The sequence below is a fragment of the Oncorhynchus clarkii genome, chromosome 12, assembly GCF_045791955.1.
Source record: "Oncorhynchus clarkii lewisi isolate Uvic-CL-2024 chromosome 12, UVic_Ocla_1.0, whole genome shotgun sequence".
Lineage (NCBI taxonomy): Eukaryota > Metazoa > Chordata > Actinopteri > Salmoniformes > Salmonidae > Oncorhynchus > Oncorhynchus clarkii.
This window is the reverse complement of record NC_092158.1, coordinates 42,446,292-42,470,826: the sequence shown is the minus strand read 5'-3', so window position 1 is coordinate 42,470,826 and position 24,535 is coordinate 42,446,292. Positions and strand designations below refer to the sequence as shown.

At 41.9% G+C, this 24,535-nt stretch overlaps 1 protein-coding gene across 2 annotated transcripts in view; it reads left to right on the top strand.

Moving 5' to 3' along the window:
* Nucleotides 1–24,535, top strand: part of LOC139423207 (Rho GTPase activating protein 32b) — a 210,845-nt gene that overhangs the window by 9,491 nt on the left and 176,819 nt on the right. Inside the window, exon 2 of one of the 2 annotated variants that reach the window (XM_071174950.1) lies at nucleotides 17,181–17,278. The exons of the other annotated variant lie outside the window; for it this stretch is intronic. The gene's annotated coding sequence lies outside the window, so the exon portion shown is untranslated. The remainder of the gene's footprint in view (nucleotides 1–17,180; nucleotides 17,279–24,535) is intronic. 2 annotated transcript variants of the gene reach the window in all.

The following is a 24,535-nucleotide window of genomic DNA, read 5'->3' as shown; positions in this document are numbered from 1 at the left end:
CACTGACTGATTAGACGACTCACTCACTTTAGTGTCACTGTCTGGCAAGCCCCGACATCCTAGGAAAGGAAACCTGGGAAATCCTTTGGTTTACTTGTCCCGATGCGATACCATGGACACACAACCACATTGAGTGATTTATGAATGGCAAAGGGATATATGAGATCAAATTTGTTCAATCATTTCGACTCATCGTAGCCACTTAATTTACACGGAACTAAAAGATAAACCATGTTTTCCATATGCACAAAAAGCTTATTTACATACCTGTTAGTGAGCATTTCTCCTTTGCTAAGATAATCCATCCACCTGACAGGTTTGGCATATCAAGAAACTGATTAAACAGCATGATCATTACACAGGTGCACCTTGTGCTGGGGAAAATAAAAGGCCACTTTAAAATGTACAGTTTTGTTACAACACAATGCCACAGATGTCTCAAGTTGGGGGAGCGTGCAATTAGCATGCTGACTGCAGGAATGTCCACCAGTGCTGTTGCCATATCATTTAATGTTCATTTATCTACCATAAGCCACATGTTTTAGAGAATTAGGCAATACGTCCAACCGGCCTGACAACCACAGCGTCGTGTTGGTGAGTGGTTTACTGATGTCGACGTTGTGAACAGGGTGCCCCATGGTGACGTGGAGGGGTTATGTATGGGCAGGCCTAAGCTACAGACAACCAACACAATTGCCTTTTTATAGATGGCAATTTGAATGCACAGGGATGCCGTGACGAGGTCCCGAGGCCCATTGTTGTGCCATTCATCCCCCGTCATCACATGCCATGTCGCAAGGATCTGTACACAATTCCTGGAAGCTGAAAATGTCCCAGTTCCATGGCCTGCATACTCACCAGACATGTCACCCATTGAGCAAGTTTGGGATGCTCTGTATTGTCGTGTTTGACAGCGTGTTCCAGTGTACGTGGTACGTGGAAATTCACGATCATCATGCTCTTTCCATCCTCTAAAGAAATGTGACAAACCAACCAACGTGCGCACAAATTGTACCTTAATTGCTCGCTTTGTGACTGACAGGCACCTAACCTATCAATAGTTTGCTAGAATATGCATGTTAATTATAGTGGGAGAGGGCTCAATGGAATAGTGACTTAACTTTCAAGTGGAAAGTTGTCTAGTTAATATGAAGTGGAAAGAGTTGCAGGCTATAATTTGGCTGTAACCGGCTGATTAGCCTTCCCACTAGCGGATATCAGTGTAGTTGATTGAGGAATCATGGAGTGATTATCTAACCAATCTAGGCCTGATGCAAATATGAATGTGAAACACAAAATGTTAAAGATGATGTAACTCATTCTGAAAATATACAGGATTTGACTTACTTCCATACTGAGGTTATGGGTTAGGTTGGACAAATCTTACTTCCTACCCCTTCATATAGTTCAGGTTTCTCTAACAATCAGTAGGCCTACACAAACTAAGCTTTGTGGAAATGACAATACTTTAGATGGGAATGGATGAGCATTGCACGCTTGAAATTCAACATGCTATAGTCTAAGCTCATCACATTTTGTGAGAAAAGATACAAGTGGGTAATTTTACACATGGCTCTACTTTTAGTAGCAGCATGTCATTGACAGCTGCAGTCCTGTAGACCTAGAAAAAGCTCAGCTGGTACTAATCCTAGGAACTGAACACATTTCCATGACATGTATTGTAGATGCCATGTTTGTGTTGCGGATGAATGCTCCTCATTTAAAAGTGCTGCTAGCATTAGATAGGCCAACATAGTTAGTGTAATGAGAACAGGCCATTCAGCTCATCCAGCCTTCCCATATACCTATCTCTAAGTGACCGTCCCTAATGAACATGGAAACAAATGTGATTTCAGGTTTAGGGCGATATCAGGAAGTTCACGTTATCGTTATAGGACAGTCATTGTGGTGTCTGTCATGGTGTCTGTTACTCATCAGTTAAGGTGTGCAGAGGGTCTGCTGGCTCCTCATTAGCTGTCTCTCCAGGCAGGGTTGCCAGGTCTAGTAAAAATGTGTAGCCCAAAGACCACTCAACCTGCACACAAGGCCTGAAAACGAGCTCCCCAAAAAATTGCAGCAAGAGTTAACGTATATTGATCCAATAAACCCCTTTTTCCGTAACGTTATCGAGCAAATAAAGGAATATTGACTTAACTTGTAACGACCTATGAAAAATATTATAATTTGGTTTTCTATCAAAATAATAATTATTGCAGGCTAACGTGATGTAATAAAAACATTTTAATATGTTTGCGCGAGAAAAGATCATTTGCCGTTAAACTCGGCAGATAAATCGACATCCATTAATGAAAAATTAACTAAATTAACTGTTATGATTGTAAATAAATTCCTTTTACATATCTATAGATAAATCTGTCAGGAGAGCGATGAAAGTTGGACAGAGGATCTCAATCTACGCAAGAAACACATGGAAAACTTCAAAAAATTAAGGTTAGGCTATTTTCTGGCAGTCAATTTGTGCCAGATGTTAAGACTACAAACTCTTATTAATGGCCTGTTTGCGAGATTGACTTGTCATTTCAATAGGCTAGGGCTGTCCCCAACATCAAAAAAAGAACCCTATGTTTGAATTAAATCAACTATATGTAGGCAACTGAGCTTGTCAGATGTTTAAACGCTGCGACTAAAAATGAAGACGCACAAATGACTAAAGAGGGAGCTAGAGATCAATATTGCCTAACTGGAATGCTCAGTGTTTATTGAAAGGGAGAGAGCCGTGAATATTTTTCAGAGTCTATGTTGAGGAGCTATTGTCATTCTCAATGGATGTAAAAACAGACTTTGTTTACTTGCTGTTTGAGGAAAAAAAAATACTTTGAGAAGCTCTGCAGTGATGGTGAGTGAAGACTATGAGAAATAGTATCAGATCTCCAAATGGGCACATTTATAAGCCTATGTTTGTGCAGGCCAGGTAGCCTAGGCCTAGTTCTATGCGTAATCAAGTGTGTGTCTTTACACAAGATTGACAGGAGTGATGGAAACAAAAGACAATGGAACTCGTAAATGGAATCAAAACTTTTTCTCACAAGTGTAGCCTAGGTTGTGTGCTCTGCAAACTTGTCCACTCCTACAATGACAACGGTAGGACTGTATTAATAATATATTGAATGCATTAACAGAAATTACCGTAACGAAACATACACCGATGAGAAATAATGGTAATTTAACAGTAATTGTACTACTGGTGTGCCGTGCCCGCGGCCTCCACAATGGAGGAAAAACCTGATAGCTGAAATCCCTATGAATGTTGTATGTTGAGGACCCAAGCAAAGCTAAGCCCAAACATGTTATACCCATGCTTATCTGCCAGGTGCGCATGTAAAAGTAGTCCCTCTAGAAATCTTGGCTCAATTTTTTTAGTTCCACCTGTGTTTTTGGGTTATCTGCCCTCTTGAGGCCTGGAGTTCTTTAAAGGAAGAGCTGCCATTGTGCTCATGTTTTGAGTGTTCTATTTTTTGACGCAACACCTCCTACTTGACCTCCTGGTTCTTGAACCCAAGGAGGTCACACAAACCTCTGTGTTGGGTCAGAGTTTTGCCTCCAGCTTCCTGAAACGCCTTTCTGACAAGAATGGCACCCTTTTGTTTGGCAGGTGTGACAAGGCCTATTGGGTCATACAGGCTAGCTACCTGGCTCAGCAGTTCTCTTCTCGTCAGTGGGTTTGGAGTTTTCCCTCTCACCTCTTCATCAAGGAGATTTTGGCCGACTCATTTTCTTTTTCCTCTTTGAGAAATTGATTGAAGTCATGAGGTACAGTTTATCCTCAACCTGGTATTCAACTCCAAGGGCTTTGTCTCCTTCCCTCATTTGGTTTGGGAGAATGAGTGCTGTGCTTGACTGCGCTCCTGGTACGATCTCCTCCCACTTTGATCTGACCTGACCCAGGGCTTGAGGAAGAAGCCGCCTGCCTGCCTTCAGGATCTCTTCAACCCTTCTGGTGTTCTGGTCCAGTTTTTGCAAGTCATTATGGGAAGTCAGGATGTCATCGACATAGGTATCCTCTTCAAGGATCCCACGTTCCTCCTCCAGGTGAGCAAACATGAGCAGTTTGGCTGTCTCTCTCATAGCCAATTGCGCAATGCACCCTGCTGTTGGATCGCCAATGTTGACTCTGGGGATCGAATACTCTTCAATCTCTTCCTCCTCAGTGTCTCTCCAGAGAAATCGGTGGAGGTGCATCTCCAGGTCTTCCAACCACATTGAATTGTACATTTTCTTAATGTCGCAGAGGGCAGCATGGACGCCTCTCCCGAACATGAGTAGTACTGCTTGGATGGGATTGAGGACATCGGGCCCTTTCAGCAGAAGGTCATTCATGCTGACCCCTCTAAACTTCTGGCTGCTGTTCCATACCAGTCGCACAGGTGTTGTGAGAGAGTGCGGGTTTGGCGCCACCAAGTGGCATACCATACTGTCCCCTTCCAGCTGGCAATGAGCTCTTTGGTGAGTTTCTTCGCTGTTCTTCTCTCCACCATTTCATGGACTTGAGCTGTGTATGCTATTCTCCACTCTGGCTCTTTTTTGAGTTGCTTTTCTGTTCTCAAGAAGGTGGCTTCCACTCACTCCTGTTGTCAGGAAGGGAACTTGAATCCAGGGGTATTTTGTGTGCCAGTGGGGTTCATCACTGTGAGCATCTGCTTTGATGTAGGTGAGGCCTTTCCTTATGATCTCCAGCTCTCTTTCCTCACTCAGTCATTTCCTTGCCTCCTGGTTGACAGTTGCTTTTCATCTCCACAGACAACACAGCTGCCTTTCCTTGTGGAACGTGTGGATGCATATTTTCTCTCCACACAAGCATATTTCTTTTCTGGCTTTTCACTCACTCCCATCTGCTCTAATTATTCAAGAATTTCCTCCTGTGTTTTCAGGAATTTTATGAAGGTTCTCAAAGTGATTGTCCGGCGTGACATTATTTCTCGGGTTAACCATGAAGACAAGCCAATCTCGCTTGATGTTGTCAGGTAACTTGCTTTCTATGGATTTGATCACTAGAGGGTTGTTGATGGCTCCTGTGCGTCCAAGCTCTGTGAGATCATCCAGTGCCTTCTCTATAGTTTGGATCACGTCTAACTTTCCTTGGCTGATTTGCTCTTAAAGCAGGAATTTTCTCCAGATCCTCAATTATCTCCAAGGCAATTGTAGACTTGTTTCCATACCTGTTCTCAAGCACCCTGAACATGTCCTCAGCAGTATTGTAAGTAGACAAACGGAGGTCTCTGCACATTCTCTCATCTACACTGTCAAGGAGTTGGATCTTCTTTACTTCGACTGAGCCTGTTGGTTCCCGCTGCTTCTGTAGACTCTCCCAGTCTCTCCTCCATCGATGGAAATTCCTTTTATACCCACTGAACCTGGTAAACAGGTTGGTTTTATTCTCAGTGTCGGCTGTGGAGCTGGCACGGGCTTCTGCGGCACTCTCCCTCTGTCTTTATCCTCTTCTGCAATTCTTTGCACTGTGAGAAATCCTGCCCTCCTTGCTTCAAGGTTGTTTCTGAATGCTTTCAGATCCTTTACTCTGGCTTCCAGCCATTCTTTTTCTGCTACTGGAATCCACTCTCACACTCTGCTAGGCTTGTGATTGCATCTTGGACTTGTGCCTTCGCACCATCCCACCGTAGCTCGAAGCCATCTCTATTTACAGCAATAACAGGTATTTGAGCAACTCCATCACAGGCGGTCTCAGCTTCTTTGATTGCAGACTTCACCTCGTCCTCCCCGTATCTAGGCCATAGGTTGGACTGGATCATCCCCCTGACCTCATCCAATCGTACTTCGCATTCTTGGAATGTCTTCTCGAGTTCTGTCTGCTGCTGCTTGCTCAGGTCAGCTTCTTCACCCTCATCGGTTTCAGCTTCAATGTCTGCCAGAAGTCCAGCCCTGTAAACATCATTTGTCTCACTGACCTTCCTTGCCTCCGACATGAGCTTCTTGAACTCCTCTCGCCGTTCGCTCTTAGTCATGTGTTTTGCACCTCTGCTAAGGAAGTTTGCTTGCTTGGTAAAAACACTCTTAGCCAAAGTTCTTTCTTGCTTCAGCTCCTTCACTGTTTTTCCAAGAGTTTCCTCTGCCATTTTGAGATGTAAGCCAATCCTCTCTGCGACGACAGCTTTCCTGACTTCAGGCCGTTAATCCTTTTGTCTTCACTGCCACGCTGTTTATCAACTGTCACGTTGTCTAGGTGTTATAATTATTTCAGCTCTGCCCAAACTTGAAAACGGCTTGCTCAACACGTGAAGGATGCAAAGGGACAACTCAATTCATTTTTAGTGTTTTATTATGGTTTTGATGCCATTTGTTGAATATGTTGAAACAGTTGATTTGTTGAATAGAGTAATTGAATGACAGAGGAATAGGTTGATAACCTTAAACAGAGAATAAACATGCATTATTTTACACAAACAATGCATGACACGGCAACATAGCATGGCTTTGAATAAAGTAAACGTTTAAACAATTTAATCTAGCACTTCAAGCAATTACTTCTGCAGTCAGAAAATATCCACAAAAAATAAGTCACCACTCCTACCAGAGTTAAATTGTGTAAATTGTGCTAAGCACTGGATGCAACATAATAAATAATTCCAAACATTACATACCAGTTGCGTCTTTAGGGTTGAACAATGAGCTGTTTGTATGTTGAGGCCCCAAGCAAAGCTAAGCCCAAACATTTTATACCCATGCTTATCTGCCAGGTGCGCATGTAAAAGTACCAGTCGCACAGGTGTTTTCCATCGATTATACAACATTCTAAAGACGGTTGACATCTAGTGGAAGCCTTAGGAAGTGCAAAAGGACCCATATCCCTCTGTGTATTCGATAGGGGCTGAGTTCAAAAACTACAAACCTCAGATTTCCCACTTCCTGTTTGGATATTTTCTCAGCTTTTTGCCTGCCATATGAGTTATGTTATACTCACAGACATCATTCAAACAGTTTTAGAAACTTCAGTGTGTTTTTCTATCCAATACTAATAATAATATGCATATATTAGCATCTGTGACTGAGTAGGAGGCAGTTTACTCTGGGCATGCTTTTCATCCAAAGTGAAAATGCTGCCTCCTATCCCAAAGAAGTTAACGACTGTAGTGGCTTCCTTTCCTCTTTGCCATAGCTCAACTTCAGTCGTTTTCCATATTTCCACCTCCTTCAGGAAATGTTCATAAGTCCCATTCTTGTTTGATAATAGTTAATGCTCTCATTTTCCTGTTCCTCCTCTGTGACCAGCTCTAGCACAGATTCATGAGCATTCTTTCTTAGTCATTGATAACAGCATCAAATGCTTCAAGACCCTCATTCACAGTTTCAATGTTTCCTCCATCAATAAGAATGACTTTTATTTCATTCATTTTGTGTGTACACACTCCAAGTTTGCCTCTCCGGGCTGCATAGAGTGAATTTAAATGCTCCTCTGCCCTCTCCAGTGGGGACTTATTTGGGATTTCATCCTCCATCATTCACTTTTAGTTCACTCAATTTACATTGACAGTTGTTGGTTTGATTGTTAAACGTAATGCCCCTTTAGACCTCCTTTAATGCTTTAAAACACAGTCATCCATTTCAGCATATTGACCCATTTTGAATTGAACATGTGCGAGTTTGGCATTTTAGATGTTTTAAGCATTTCATCCCATAAGTTTTTTCCCCTTTAATGAAGTTTAAACACGCAGTGTCTTTAGATAATTTAGTTGCATTCCGTTGTTGCATTGCATTTCCACGTTAGGCCAGATATTAGACATATGATTAGGCTACATTGTGCATAGGATCTCAGTGTTTCCCAAACTTAAACTTCTAAATTGTTTTCACAGCGCTGTGTTTTGAATTCCATTCCCAAGTTTATCAAACATTCCAATTATAAGCACATTTGCGCTTCCGTAATATGCATGATCAATTGATCGCATTGAACAGGTCAGCTCATTCATTCGCAGTGGTTACTCACAGCTGGCGAATTCTAGGAGTTCAAGTCCTTCCAAGCGAGCTGTCCTTATGGTCCGAATGCAATGACAAATATAACAATATCCAGCGTGTGTCCGAACCGGAGATTTCCTTCCGATAGTAATCCTGCACAGAGTTTTTTCTTGACTTGATTGTAGTGGCTTCCTTTCCTCTTTTCCATAGCCACTGCCCAAGCCTAAAGTGGGATTCAAAACGTTCAATGACATCCAGGGATATGGTGCAACAAAAATGTTGATTCTTCTTATATCTAACAAAAAAAATGATTCTCCAATCAACCTAAATCATAGATTACTTGACATGGAAAATACATAATATGACCTGTTTGTATGTCTGTATGGTCAAAACACTATACCGCTCCCGCATCTAGCAAGGACTCCCTCCCTCCCCCCGAAGGCCCAACTTCCTGCCTTTATGCCATTTTATTCTAACACACTTACCACAGTACGGTGAATGGGCAAGAGGGGGGGGGGGACTTAGTTACACTAACAACAAATGAATACATCGCATTCAGGTAAATATAAATCATAAAGGTACGTGCATAATATTTCAACATATACATAAATATTTAATATATTTACACAAATGTACATGGAGCTCTATGCTCTGTATTTTATACAAATATGTCCAAATCGGCTCTAACAACGACCGTTCCACATGTGCATGTTTTAAACCCTTTAACAACCTTTGGTGTTTTAGTGCCTTGTGGTGTCTGATCTGTGAAGTTATTTTATTATTATTATTATTATTATTTTTTTTTACGAGCGTTTCTTTTTTTTTTTTGCTGCGTTATATTTTAAGAGAAATGCCACGAAGGCCATGGTGCAATTTAGAAGTTGCCCAAAAACCTGCGACCAATACATTTTCATCCGCGACATCGTTTTCGAAGCAGCCAAATTTGCAGGGAAACCCCTGACTCTAGGGTTCCTGTAGGCCCCAGGAGGGATGAGGTTGGGCATAGCCGCCGAGACAGAAGGAGCCCCTTGGTCGTCTGGACAGTAGAGGCTTTATCGACGGATTCTTGAGTCAGCCTGTCGCATTGCAGCCTGTACTTCAGAGACTGGGCAGAGAAAGAGAGTAAGGAGTCTTATGGGAAGGAGAGTAAAAGATTGAGAGAACAATAAGGCAATATATCTGCTCCCCAACAACAGGAGCTCACCTCAGCCAAATCACTCGAGGGACTTTACATCGGCTTTGTGTTTCAGTGCCTTGTGGTGTCAGCAATTAGGCTAGCTTTTGTCTGGTGTCGTAATGACCGATGTGCTCGGCTTTTGGAAACGTTTCGGCAAGAGCAGCATTCTCAACACACCCTACAGGGCACTTTTTCAAAGACTACGTCAGCGCTTCACTCAGAATAGTGGGGCACAAGGACGCTGATTCATTAACTGATGTGCTTTGAAGGCAGACTTCTGTTCTGTTCTGGTAGTGCTCTCTGTCCAAAGGTTTTCCATTTGATATGTTTTCCTGGCCTTGAAAAGGGATGCTATTAGCTAACGAAGTGCTACCACCCTATCTTATTTAAACATATCCCTTGGCTTTTTATTGGTCTGCTTTTTGCAAGCTGACACTAGAGGACATTTCTGTAAATAAAGAGCTACTATTGGGATAATAGGCCAACTTCGCAATTATAAAAATGTAAATGTTGGCATCGCATGTGTTAACCTGACTAGGTAGCTTGGCAACCACCAAGGCAAATAAACAAATTGAATGTGTTAATGAGCAAAACAAGCACAAATCTAGATATTCAAAATGAAATGTCTCAACAGCCCTGCAGTCATATATTATGCAACTGACCCACCCTCCTTTGTACACTTGTTATGTACGTGAGTGCACATAAACTCTCAAAGGGCTCCTTGTTTGTCTTCATCCTCTGCTGCTGCACACAAAGGCAGGCGTGACCCCTGACCTTGGCCCTGGATGCTGAAGGAACATTGTGTGTTCATTATTTACACAACTGGCATAGCCCAGTGTCCCGGGCCCTGACCCCACACATTAAGAGCTGCTAACTCGCTCTCGCCCCACAGCTTGAAAAGCATCTCCCCTCAGCCTCCCAGGCCGCACATACACCGGCTTCTGAGGATGCCATGGAATTCCCTATCAGGATTCCATTCCCCCATAAACAATTCCTGCATTGATAGGGGAGGTTGGAAAGCTGCCAGGGTATTCCTACAATGGAGAGGGGGGATAATGAGGCAGCAGCATTGACAAAGGGAATTCTCATTCAGGGCCTGGATTGGCAACATGGTGTGTGTGAAATTGTGTGGCAGCGCTTAGGGAGCCACAGAACAGATACCTGAGCAGGATCACCCACCAACACACTCACAATCCCAGCCATTGTGCTCCCAGTGCATGGGAGGCATCCGGTCAGGGTGTAGGCTCTCAACGCCACTCGTACCAGAAAGAAGAATTTCAGCTTGCTTTTTAGTAGAGCTTGAGAAACATTCACACTCCCCTCATAGTTTTGCTATTTGTTATATTGAGTGTAAAAATATAGATGCTAGAATAACTTGAGCATTTGTAGCCTATTGTTCATTGTCTTCTGTATCATTAGTGATGGGGGTAACATGGGCAGTTGCATCATAGTATTTTTGGAATATGTTGATATTTGGCTCCAAGTATCTATTTGTGTTCCATCTTTTTAAGTAGTGAACCAAAATGTTCAGCACTTTTAGTTCCATGGATGATTTTCTCGTCTCTCTGCAGCAGACATATTGTGAGCAATATGTTTGGAACATCAAATCGCAAAAAAAATTACAATGCATAAAGTATTGTGAGAATTGCAATACTATCGTATTGTCACCCAAGTAAGTATTGTGATAATATAGTATTGTGAGGTCCCATGCTCTTGTCTCCCTAGCTCTGTTTAGCCTTGAATAGGAAGCCATTTACGGTTGTGTGTGTTACCCAGTCACAGAATGAATACACTGGAGTCTAAAAATGTCGAGGGCACAAGTGAAACTGTCAAGTGCACCGGATCTTTACATTTGGAAGAGTTGTTGAGTGGCTTAGTGAGGAGTTAAGTTGGGTGAGATAAATAGGTACTCTGAGTGAAACTGAAGTGTGTGTGTGTGTGTGTGTGTGTGTGAGTGGTGCACGAGTCAGCTGTTTGTTCACCCGCACCCACCCTCAATTGCAAATAACCCACCCGCAACCGCCCGACCTATACAGTGGTTCCTCCTTTAAAAGTTGTGAGCTTACGCCGCGGGACTTAAGAGGTCGTTTGTGGTTTAGTACGTTACCCTGCGTCACCACTTCATTACTCCAGACCAGCGCAAGGGGGGGTTAGAGCACTGATTATGCTTTTGGGTCCTACTGTGTCTCTAACTGACAATGAATGGGCAACATAAACCTAAATAGAAACTGATAATTGTACACGACTTCAGTATTACTTACTAAAACTGTTACTCTAAGGCTTTTATTATTTTATTTTGTTAGGATTATTTTGCTCTTAATGTGATAGTGTAGCCACTCCCGACCGGTCACGTTGTACAACACCTGAGTGGCACAATGGCCTAAGACACTGCATAGCAGTGCAAGCTGTGTTGATACAGATGCTGGTTAAATACCTGTGCTTGCCCGAGATCACTGTAGGTTTTTGATTTTTCTCCATCTAAAAACAGAAATAAATGATTCTAAATAACAAACTGGCTTTGATAACAAATTAGTAACAATGTCTCACCCCATGTTCAAGAATGGCCTGTTATTAGTGCCAGTTTGCACTTTCAAACTAAAACAATTTAACTAATAATGGCATCTTCATGCTTTCACTTATGATAAAAAATGTTTATTTAGTTTTGGATCCATAACGAATTACTGTGGGAAGAAAATAACACTGAATTACAGAAATATCATCTACAGTGGGGAGAACAAGTATTTGATACACAGCAGATTTTGCAGGTTTTCCTACTTACAAAGCATGTAGAGGTATAATTTTTTTCATAGGTACACTTCAACTGTGAGAGACGGAATCTAAAACAAAAATCCAGAAAATCACATTGATTTTAAAGTAATTAATTACCATTTTATTGCATGACATAAGTATTTGATACATCAGAAAAGCTGAACTTAATATTTGGTACAGAAACCTTTGTTTGCAATTAGAGGTCATACGTTTCCTGTAGTTCTTGACCAGGTTTGCACACACTGCAGCAGGGATTCTGGCCCACTCCTCCATACAGACCTTCTCCAGATCCTTCCGGTTTCGGGGCTGTCGCTGGGCAATATGGACTTTCAGCTCCCTCCAAAGATTTTTTATTGGGTTCAGGTCTGGAGACTGGCTAGGCCACTCCAGGACCTTGAGATGCTTCTTACGGAGCCACTCCTTAGTTGCCCTGGCTGTGTGTTTTGGGTCGTTGTCATGCTGGAAGACCTAGCCACGACCAATCATCAATGCTCTTACTGAGGGAAGGAGGTTGTTGGCCAAGATCTCGCGATACATGGCCCCATCCATCCTCCCCTCAATACAGTGCAGTCGTCCTGTCCCCTTTGCAGAAAAGCATCCCCAAAGAATGATGTTTCCACCTCCGTGCTTCACATTTGGGATGGTGTTCTTGGGGTTGTACTCATCCGTCTTCCTCCAAACACGGCGAGTGGAGTTTAGACCAAAAAGCTCTATTTTTGTCTCAGACCACATGATCTTCTCCCATTCCTCCTCTGGATCATCCAGATGGTCATTGGCAAACTTCAGGCGGGCCTGGACATGCGCTGGCTTGAGCAGGGGGACCTTGCGTGCGCAGCAGGATTTTAATCCATGACGGCGTAGTGTGTTACTAATGGTTTTCTTTGAGATTCTGGTCCCAGCTCTCTTCAGGTCATTGACCAGGTCCTGCTGTGTAATTCTGGGCTGATCCCTCACCTTCCTCATGATCATTGATGCCCCACGAGGTGAGATCTTGCATGGAGCCCCAGACCGAGGGTGATTGACCGTCATCTTGAACTTCTTCCATTTTCTAATAATTGCGCCAACAGTCGTTGCCTTCTCACCAAGCTGCTTGCCTATTGTCCTGTAGCCCATCCCAGCCTTGTGCAGGTCTACAATTTTATCCCTGATGTCCTTACACAGCTCTCTGGGCTTGGCCATTGTGGAGAGGTTAGAGTCTGTTTGAGTGTGTGGACAGGTGTCCTTTATACAGGTAACGAGTTCAAACAGGTGCAGTTAATACAGGTAATGAGTGGAGAACAGGAGGGCTTCTTAAAGAAAAACTAACATGTCTGTGAGAGCCGGAATTCTTACTGGTTGGTAGGTGATCAAATACTTAGTGAGGCAAAAAAGTATTTAGTCAGCACCCAATTGTGCAAGTTTTCCCACTTAAAAAGACGAGAGGCCTGTAATTTTCATCATAGGTACACTTCAACTATATTTGTCTATATTTGTAATAATGACAATTACAACAATACTGAATGAGCACTTATTTTAACAACCTCTTACTTCTACCCCCTCCTTTTTCGAAAATTCTGTTAAAAATCACGCAACTTTTCAGCGTCCTGCTACTCATGCCAGGAATATAGTATATGCATATGATTAGTATGTGTGGATAGAAAACCTTTTGAAGTTTCTAAAACTGGTTAAATCACGGCTGTGACTATAACAGATTGTGTGTTTCATTGAAAAACGCAAGAAAAACTCCTCTCTGAAAGCTAAAAATAATTTCCATAAGTCACTTCCATGAGTTGTTAAAAGAGGACAGAATTTAATATCGACCTGCATGCAATTCATACAAATTCCACACGATGTCGCCATTGTCGTCATTGTCAATTGAATTAATTGTTGGAAAATCCATCTATCTGGCATCCGTTTCTTCCAGTCTTCACCCGGATGTTGTTAATGTGGACATGGGCAGCCATTGATTTGCAAACGAGGAGCTATTGAATATACATCGCCCTGTAATCATTTTGATAGATTATAAACGTTTACTAATACCTAAAGTTGGATTACAAAAGGATTTCGAAGTATTTTGTGAAAGTTTATCGTCGACTTTTTTAATTTTAAAAAATGACGCAGTGTTTAAAAACTATGTTTTTTTCTGAATGACACAGCTTCCATACAAAGCTATTTTGGGTATATATGGACCGATTTAAACGAAAAAAAGACCCAATAGTGATGTTTATGGGGCATATAGGAGTGCCAAGAAAGAAGCTCGTCAAAGGTAATGAATGTTTTATATTTTATTTCTGCGTTTTGTGCTGCGTCGGATAAGCAGAGTCTTTGTTTACGTCGCATTCATGCATTTTCAGGTGGTGCATGCTATCAGATAATAGCTTCTCATGCTTTCGCCGAAAAGCATTTTAAAAATCTGACTTGTTGGCTAGGTTCACAACGAGTGTAGCTTTAATTCAATACCCTGCTTGTGAATTTTGATCAAGGTTTGAGTTTAAACGAGTACATTTAGCATTTAGCGTAGCGCATTTGCATTTCCAGGTGCCTACTTGAGACATATGCGTCTCAAGTAGAATCAAGAAGTTAATATGATACATGAATAAAATCAATTTAGTCTCAAATAAATAATGAAACATGTTCAATTTGATTTAAATAATGCAAAAACAAAGTGTTGGAGAAGATAGTAAAAGTGCAATATGTGCCATGTAAAAAAGCTAATGTTTAAGTTCCTTGCTCAGAACATGACAACATATGAAAGCTGGTGGTTCCTTTTAACATGAGTCTTCAATATTCCCAGTGAAGAAGTTTTAGGTTGTAGTTATTATAGGACTATTTCTCTCTATACCATTTGTATTTCATATACCTTTGACTATTGGATGTTCATATAGGCACTATAGTATTGCCTGCCTAATCTCGGGAGTTGATAGGCTTGAAGTGTTAAACAGCGCAATGCTTCAAGCATTGCGAAGAGCTGCTGGTAAACGCAGGAAAGTGCTGTTTGAATGAATCCTTACGAGCCTGCTGCTGCCAATCACCACTCAGTCAGACCGCTATATCAAATCATATACTTAATTCTAATATAATAAACACAGAAATACGAGCCTTTCGCCATTAATATGGTCAAATCCGGAAACTATCATTTTGAAAACAAAATGTTTATTCTTTCAGTGAAATATGGAACCTTTCTGTATTTTGTCGAACGGGTGGCATCCATAAGTCTAAATAATGCTGTTACATTGCACAAAATTCATTGTTATGCCATAATTATGTAAAATTCAGACAAATTAATTAGTCTTTGTTAGGAAGAAATAGTGCGGCCGAAACTGTTGCATATACCCTGACTCTGCTTGCACTGAATGCAAGAGAAGTGACACAATTTCCATAGTTACTATTGCCCGCTAACATGCATTTATTTGAACTAAATATGCAGTTTAAAAAAAATATACTTCTGTATATTGATTTTAAGAAAGGCATTGATGTTCATGGTTCGGTACATTTTTGCAACGAATCTGCTTTATTCGCGAATGCGCTTTTGTGAAATCATCACCGGTTTGGCAAAGTTTAATTAGGCTGTGATTCGATGATAAATTAACAGTCACCGCATTGATTATATGCTACGCAGGACAAGCTAGTTAACCTAGTAATATCATCAACCATGTGTAATTAACTAGTGATTATGTGAAGATTGATTTGTTTTTATAAGATAAGTTTAATGCTAGCTAGCAACTACCATGGCTCATTGCAGCCACAAGGTCCTTTTGACACTGCACTTGCGTAACAGGTGGTTAGCCTGCCACACAGTTTCCTCATGGATTGCAATGTAATTGGCGTCCAAAAAGGCTGATTACCAATTTGTTATGAAAACAGCCCTAATTAATCAGCCATGCTGAATTGGCTACTTCAAAAGTGTCCTGTAGCTTACGTGCTCACGTTCATCCACTCCACTCTAATATAATTCAAGCATCCAAACTGCACAACAGCCATTTGATTTAATGGAAAGAGACTTCTGTTACAAAATACAAGTTTAATGACACTCGGAGATTGTCAATCCAATCATTAACTACTAAGTAGGGAGGGACGTATTTTCTAATTGTTGAGATGATCATCAAACCATGATAAGAGCTCCAAGTCGGTAATCAGTATGCAGTTATGCGTTGCCTGTTGGTTGTGTGTGGTGCATTGGCACAGAAACCTGTTGATGGGAAATTTTCTTGCATATATTTTATATAAATATAGCATCAAAATGTTAAATCTGATTTCCCCCTAGCTGGTCATTGACTCTAGCCGGCTCTGATCGTAGTGTATTGACACAAACAGGGAGAGTGAACTTGGCTTTGGTGGTCGTCAAACCCTGAACCTTCTGGCCCGTTAGACCTGTGTGGCATTGACTGAGCCACAAAACCATGCTGAAGTGGTAAAACTGTTATCCACATTTATAAACACGGTTGCTACAGTTATTTAATGGTGGTAATACATTTTTTTTGTCCAGTATTTCAGGGGGAAGGTGTGCATTTTTTAAATATTATTTTTTTTACAGTACAAAGGAAAGCTGGGTTTCTGTTTGGAAAATGTGGCGCTGGATAAAGTGACAGGGATGATTTTTGTTTACCGGCCCTCTGAGAAATGTACGGGATCCATATTCATTGCGGTGCAACAGCTAGGATCGGTTGCTAATATGACTTGGATTGTGCTTTTGGACAGACAGAAAAAGTTGATATGAGGAAGTCTTTCATAGGCAGCATGTGTGCCCATCGGCCTAGCTGATTATTGAGTTTTGGCTGTCGGTTAAAAGCATCAAAAATGTGTAAAGATAATGTCATTATATTTTTTGTTTCCGGCCACGATATAACAATGCAATTGAATTACATTTAGCACTAAACAATAACTTGACAGACATTAATAAACACACACACACACACACACACACACACACACACACACACACACGATGACGATAGAAATGGAAACAAAATATGTGTCTTGAGTAACAAAAAATATGTTGACAAGAACGGGAGGGGTGTGTAGCGAATGTAGCCTATTGGTGCATCTCTCCAGAGTTCACAATTTGACACACTTGTGAGAAACACGTTTTTGTTTATTTCATAACCATAATTTATGAATTTTGTTAATTGTCTTTTTGTTTGGAGATCTCCATGTGAGCAATAAGCATGGTTTCTCTGTCTTGTTGAGGGAGTGCGCACGGCTGAGCATGGAAAGAAGTAGCCTACCTGGCCTGTCTGATTTCTGGTTGTCTTAACTCACCACACTGATGGAATAAGTCTGTCATTTATTTATGTTCCCTTTGTTTTTTTTCTTCATTAATATCTGCCAGGATATTAGTAATCCTCTGTCTGAAGGCGGTCTGTCTCTGGTTTGGACTCCATCCCACTCCCTTCTAAAGGGTCAACTGTGGGACAGCAACACCTTCAGGTAATGACTTCATCACTCACACACTTAGAGGTGAATGGGGATAGAGGATGCTACGACATTTGTCCTAAGCTCTGGCAAGTGTTTAGAAAGTCAAGTCTCCTGCGAACATCATTTGAAAATAGTTTCTTCATCTCCAGTATTTCCCTTTCACCAGACTCACTTGTTATGTCTAGTTTTAGAACTATCATACCAGCTTAACCCAGTGTACTCCTTCCTGTGTGATGTTAGACAAAATCTCTAATGCTGACAGAAAAAAATATTTTCTGGGTGACCTGAACATTGGCCGGTTGTCATCTAGTTGTCCTCTCAAGAGGAAGTTTCTTGCATACCTTAATAAGGGAACATTTTGACATTTGCCATATGGTTAGTGAGAGACCACATTGCAAATGTACGGTCCCTTACTAGACGTCCGAAAACGTTTGTAAAATTTGCGGACGGTGTCGGGCCGTGCGGCAGGGCCGGATCTTCGAGGAAGTCATCAAACGAACTCTCTAGGACATTCGGGTTTCCGTTTTATAAAATAATCAAATTTTGGTCATTTTTCCGCTGTCCCGGTAAATCCCAGAAGAGGGCGAATGGAATCATATTGCAAATGTACAAAACATCACGAATCACGACGTTTCCTTATCTCCTAAACTGAAAATATTTTGAAGCCGAAACTTGGTGAGCATAGGTTTGGCATAATGGGCAGTTGGCCCCGAACAAGATGGCGTCTAGGCCTCAACGGTTTTTGAGTTATGGCCATTTTTCTGGGATTGGAGGTCCAAAATGAAAATAGAGCAAAAGAATTCCCCTTCACGTCAAAGTAAAGGAACCTCCAGTGTCAATAAAAAAAGAACCAGCCATTTATCTATCGTCATTTAAGAGAAATCGTACAATGTCAAATTGGTGATGTTCAAAAATAGTTTTTTTTAAAAAGAACAGTTACATATCCAGTTGCAGCGTGTTCATACAAATCTTTTTAAAGTGTGCTTCGGAGCTCTGCGAGATTTCTGTGATTTTCTGAAATAACACACACTTACTAAACCCTCCGTAAATAAGTCAGTTCTTAACGTAAAGACTTAAAACTCAAAATTCTATAACTGCCTACCCCAAGGAGGATATGTGTTCACTTTCAGCTTCCTGTGTAAACCGGACGTGCCTTAAAATGTTGTCATAGGTGCTGTTTCGAAGGGTTAAAAAGGTCAGATCTTTTCAAAACTTCATATGTGTGATTAGGCAACCCTCATGAACTGTAAGTCAGTCATTTCTCCCAGCAGATGTCAAAGAAAAGCTCTCTCACACACACACACTCACACACACACACACACACACACACACACACACACACACACACACACACACACACACACACACACACACACACACACACAGCAAGGATGGAGTGACAAAGTGCGGTGCTTAAAGACACACAAAACCTGCAATGGCATTTCCATATTCTCTAGGCCGTGCCGAGTTCAACGAGATGCCCCGCTTGACCGTAGCTCGCTCTGAGTGCAGCGACCGTGAGAAAAGTAGGCCCAAAATTAAGCCTGGCCCTAAATCAAATCAAATCAAATGTATTTATATAGCCCTTCGTACATCAGCTCATATCTCAAAGTGCTGTACAGAAACCCAGCCTAAAACCCCAAACAGCAAGCAATGCAGGTGTAGAAGCACGGTGGCTAGGAAAAACTCCCTAGAAAGGCCAAAACCTAGGAAGAAACCTAGAGAGGAACCAGGCTATGTGGCGTGGCCAGTCCTCTTCTGGCTGTGCCGGGTGGAGATTATAACAGAACATGGCCAAGATGTTCAAATGTTCATAAATGACCAGCATGGTCGAATAATAAAAAGGCAGAACAGTTGAAACTGGAGCAGCAGCACGGCCAGGTGGACTGGGGTCAGCAAGGAATCATCATGTCAGGTAGTCCTGGGGCATGGTCCTAGGGCTCAGGTCCTCCGAGAGAGAGAAAGCAAGAGAGAAGGAGAGAATTAGAGAACGCACACTTAGATTCACACATGACACCGAATAGGACAGGAGAAGTACTCCAGATATAACAAACTGACCCTAGCCCCCCGAGACACTGCAGCATAAATAAATACTGGAGGCTGAGACAGGAAGGGTCAGGAGACACTGTGTGGCATTAACCCTTAACAGTTAATCAGGGTTTTTTGATCTCACAGATTACAATGACTTCTCTCCCCATAGGAATACATTGCCTGTTCCTCTAAAGTCAACCTGAAGCCTATGTGGGTTATGAAGGCCTTATGAGCCTGTCTTCAATGACAGTCCATCAGGCCACTATGAGGTCTACCTGTGTCGATTCTAAGCTTCCTGAAGCAACCGGAAGTGGTTAAAATCACCCTAAACGTGTTTTTCCATACCCAACCAGCAGTTTGTGATAAATAGTGCATTCAACCCAGTGTAAATCGGTCAGTTCGTAACGTAAACACTTAAAACTCAGGATTCTGTAAAGGCATACCCCAATCAGGATATGAGTTGACTTACAGCTTCCTGTGCCAACCGGAAGTGCCTTAAATGGTTTCATAGTGGCTGTTTCGAAGGGTTAATAAGGTCAGATCTTTTCAAATCACACACACAGACTAAAAAGGAATTTTGTTGCCATTTATGGATGTCCCCATTACCAGTAAAACATAATCAAAACCTATTTATTTCACTTACATGCTGTGCTGTTTAGTTGTTCATTTGTTGAGTCTCAACCAGGATTTCATCATGCAGTGAAGTTTCTGCTCTGTCTGACCTTGTCCTCTCTTCCTCGATGCGCACTGTCACTTTGTCTATTTCCAGCTGTGTCTGTAACGTTTGACGTATACCCTGTTGTCTGCATCAAAGTAGCGGTCCTTATACTTAGCATCGCGCCTGGTACCGACACAGTAGAGGCTCAGAGAGAGTGCCACCGAAAAGTAGAGTACTTCTCCAAGTTAATCCGATGGTCTGTGTTGGCATTGACAGTGTATCACGTCTGCTGCAGACGCAGTTGAGCTTATTTCTCCAGTCAGTTGTTTGAATGGAGCTAGGAGTGTTCATGTTTCAAACATGTTCTCAAATGCCATTGAAATGGCAGCAGCGGTATGAGAACCAGCACATTCTTCAGCATGCAATACGGCTTTCCTCAGTAGGAAATCCTCGTCGACCCACTGTGCTCATGGGGCTGACATACCTGCTCCAAATGTCAGTCATGAAGCTCATAGCAGTGACGCCCATAGCAAGTAGCTCATGGATGTGAGTTTCAACAATACTGTGTAACTCCGGTAGGGCAACATCTGTAAAAAAGCGCCTACTTGGTAATGTGTATTGGTGCTCGACCAGTCGGCGAAAGCCAACATCACCCACAACAGAGAACGGTTGATTGTTAAGGGCAATGAATTCCATTACCTTGGATTGCGCCTTTGAGTTGTCTCGCTGTTGACAGCTTGATCCACACACAGCTAGGTTAGGAATGCTGTGCTGCACATGTAGCGCTATATTTTTTGTGGCGTCATTACGTCATATAGGTATGTATGCATGTCAGCTTTGACATCAGTTTTGCACATCGCCGTTAAACTAGACATCGGGCTGACGTTGGCATTTTTAGCTAATATTGTCCTATTCCGATATGCTTACCAATACACCGTGCATTCCAAACTACATCTAAAACCAAAAGCATTGTATTTGGTTAAAAGTATTCTCTTAGACCTAAACCTCAACTGGAGTTGTGCATGAAGGGTGTGACCATCAAACATGTTCATGAGAGAGGCTTCCATTAAAGGAAACTCTTGTTCTATTAGCTCTGAATTCACGAAAAGCCATAAAACATGTTTTCTGATATTATGGTCAATCATATCAAAGGCTGCACTGAAATCTAACAGTACAGCTCCCACAATCATCTTATTATGAATCCTCAGTCATTTGTGTCAGTGCAGTACATGTTGAGTGCCCTTCTCTAAGCACGCTGGAAGTCTGTCATTTGTTTCTAGAGAAATATTGTGTTTGGTCAAACAACCTTCCTTCCAACAGTTTGTTAAGAGCTGCCAGCAAGCTGATAGATCTACTGTTTACGTTTACGTTGTTGTTGTTGTTATTCAGTACTGTCAACACTTTTATAACCCGTAAAGGCTTGTTCTCCTTACTTCCACTCACTCTACAACCAGCACGGCAATGAATGAGGGGTTGTTATTACTAGGGGCTTGGCGCTTTTTTTACATTTATTTTTCATCTTTTTTTTTTATATTGAGTAATATTTAACTTTCTCTAGTCATAGGAATAACAACATTAATTGGTGCATGAGGCAGAAATAATGCTGTGTGACTTGACTTTCGCCATCAGCTGGAAGACTGTGTCCCCTTTTTCTCACAGAGTCGGGTGAGAGGCAGCCTCACAGCTGCTCTCTCCCTCAGACTGAAAATTCATTTCAAAATGGTCTGAGAAGAACAACATTGGCAGGGCAATTCATGCTGGGCAATATGCAGGGATAATGTATTTGGCATATAGCCTACTACAAACCTCATTTCTACAGAGCTGTTTTAATAGGTCAATGTTGCAGAGGCTTTAGTCTTGTTAAAAAATTGATCTGTCTGCTTGCATTTTTACTTAGAAAGTGATCTTGGCTCCAAAGGTTGATGACCGCTGGTCTGTCATTGAAAGAGCAGGTGTTCCTAATGTTTTGTTGACTCTTTGTATATATGAATAGTATGTAAATATTATTTTTGCTGTCTCCAATATATTGTTTTATATTTTATTTAGAATTTAATGTAATATCTTATGATGTTGTCTAACTGTTATGCACATTGTCATGTATTTTGGACCCCAGGAAGAGTAGCTGCTGCTTGTGCTGTAGCTAATGGGGATTCTAACAAACTAAACTCTCTCAATCTACTAACCTACCTACAAAACACTCCGTTTTGATGATAGGAATGCACTCGATTCTGCCTGCAGTATTAGAATATGCATCATTTCCGTATGTTAGCATCGGTGGAAGGGGCTCATAAAAACAACGAAGGAACTGGCTGGCCAGACACGTTGCTTAGCTCTGCTCCCACCTGAAGCACTTCTGAGGTTGAGGAGGATCAGCCTGTTTGACAGTGTCTCGTCCCACTCCTCTCCCAGTCCATCCACTCAAAACAGAAGGCTTTATTTGAGGGGATCTGCTCATTTGTCAACTCCCGAGCGGGTTTCCAACAAGCGGGTTTCCAACAGCAGCGTTATTCAAAACAATCTCCACCATGCCTGATCCTTCAGCTGTGCGGAGAAGAGGCAATTTGAGCGATGAGTCATACGTGGAAAAGTGTCCCCATGTCCCAGGCCTGATAGCCAGGGCTTATTATTCTACCTTATTGCTCCTAATTTGACTGAAATGCAAATGGTGATGTGTTGTGCGAGGGATTGCAGTTTCTGCCGTATGTGCCATGACTAAGAGGCTTGTGAAAGCTGCGAGGTGGATGCTGGCATTGGTGCAATTTACAGAGTCACGCAACACACCCATTGGCTGTTTTCAAATGCAACTTAAGGTCCAGAAACCATCGAGGCAGTGGCAGTCTTATTGGATCGTAAAATAAGGTATTTCTGTAAGAAAATACATAATCTCCCCCTCTACCCCTAGGAGAAATTGATAAGTTAAGGCTCTCACTTGTTAGGCTATATATAGCACATTGAAAAACCCAAATTTGGTATGGATAGAGTGTAAATCATTCTTAGCTGGACTGGTAATAAATGACAGCTTCCTCAGAATCTTAAACGGGTGCTGGATGGTAGTTTCAAGCTATCTGATATTCTGTACTCTGTGACTGTAGGCTAAAAACGACCTCCCAGTAGTTAGTCTGCAATTTAGCCATTATGTCTGCTGGAAATGATCAACCAAATGGGCCCTGTAATGGAAAATATGAAACCACCTGCTTTTACTCCAATTCCATATGTCTGCCATCCATAGCCCCCCCCCCCCCCCCCCACTGCAGTTGCCAAGCGCCCAGTCTTTCTCCAGTCCTCTGCCATCCTGTTATGTGCCACTGCGGGTGCTGTTTTGATGAGACTGCTGACTGGTCAGGGCTGGATTTTAGTGAGCCCGCTAATATCCAACACGTAATTGGATTGGAATCTGCAGACCGGGGCGGCCAATGTTACTTGACTGAAGTTTTTCGGACAGATGGGTCAGTTAGTCAGGGATGTGTGATTGTTTCGGTGATGATGGTTAGCACCAATTTTGTAGTCCTGGATTTCGACTCATTTGCTGGACTCTACCATCCTGGACTCTACCATCCTGGACTCTACCATCCTGGACTCTACCATCCTGGACTCTACCATCCTGGACTCTACCATCCTGGACTCTAAACTACATGACTTGGACTCTACCATCCTGGACTATAAACTACATGACTTGGACTCTACCATCCTGGACTCTAAACTACATGACTTGGACTCTACCATCCTGGACTATAAACTACATGACTTGGACTCTACCATCCTGGACTCTACCATCCTGGACTCTAAACTACATGACTTGGACTCTGCAATTTATACATGAGCAGTAAAAAAAATAAATAAAAGTGATTGCATGTTTTCCCTTATACTTGTATCCTAAATAACCTACACGCTGTAACTATGGTCAATTATCATGTGACACCCAACCCGACTAAAATTACTTTCTTCATATTGACTCAAGGACTGATGGCTTGGACCGTTGTGCATTATTACTCAATAGTAACTCAGATTATTTGTCACTACAACACTGGTTTCAAGATACACAAGTGTAGGGCAACCTCTCTCAAATTAACAGAGCCTTGCACAGATTTGATTGTTTGACCAAAAATCCAGGCATCCCACCAGCTCTCATCGTTTATTTACTGATGCACAGTGCATTCGGCTAAACATGTCATGAACCAGTTAAGCTACATGTCATGTTTATAACAGTCTAGAGTGTTTAGTTAAGCAATACGGCCTGAGGTGTGGTATGTGGCCAATATACCACGGCTAAGAGTTGTTCTTGTGCAAGACGCAACGCGGAGCCCTTAGCTGTGGTATATTGGCCGTATATCACAAACCCCAGAGGTGCCTTATTGCTATTATAAACTGGTTACCAACGTAATTAGAGCAGTAAAAAAATACGGTCTGATATACCACGGCTGTGAGCCAATCAGTACTCAGGGCTCGAACCACCCAGTTTATAATTGTAATCATAACACGGTTAAAAATCATAGCAATTAGAACTCTATTCACTTTGGGCGGAATTCAGACCTGATTTATGCGCTCATTAATGGAACTTAATTACATTTTTTATGCACTTT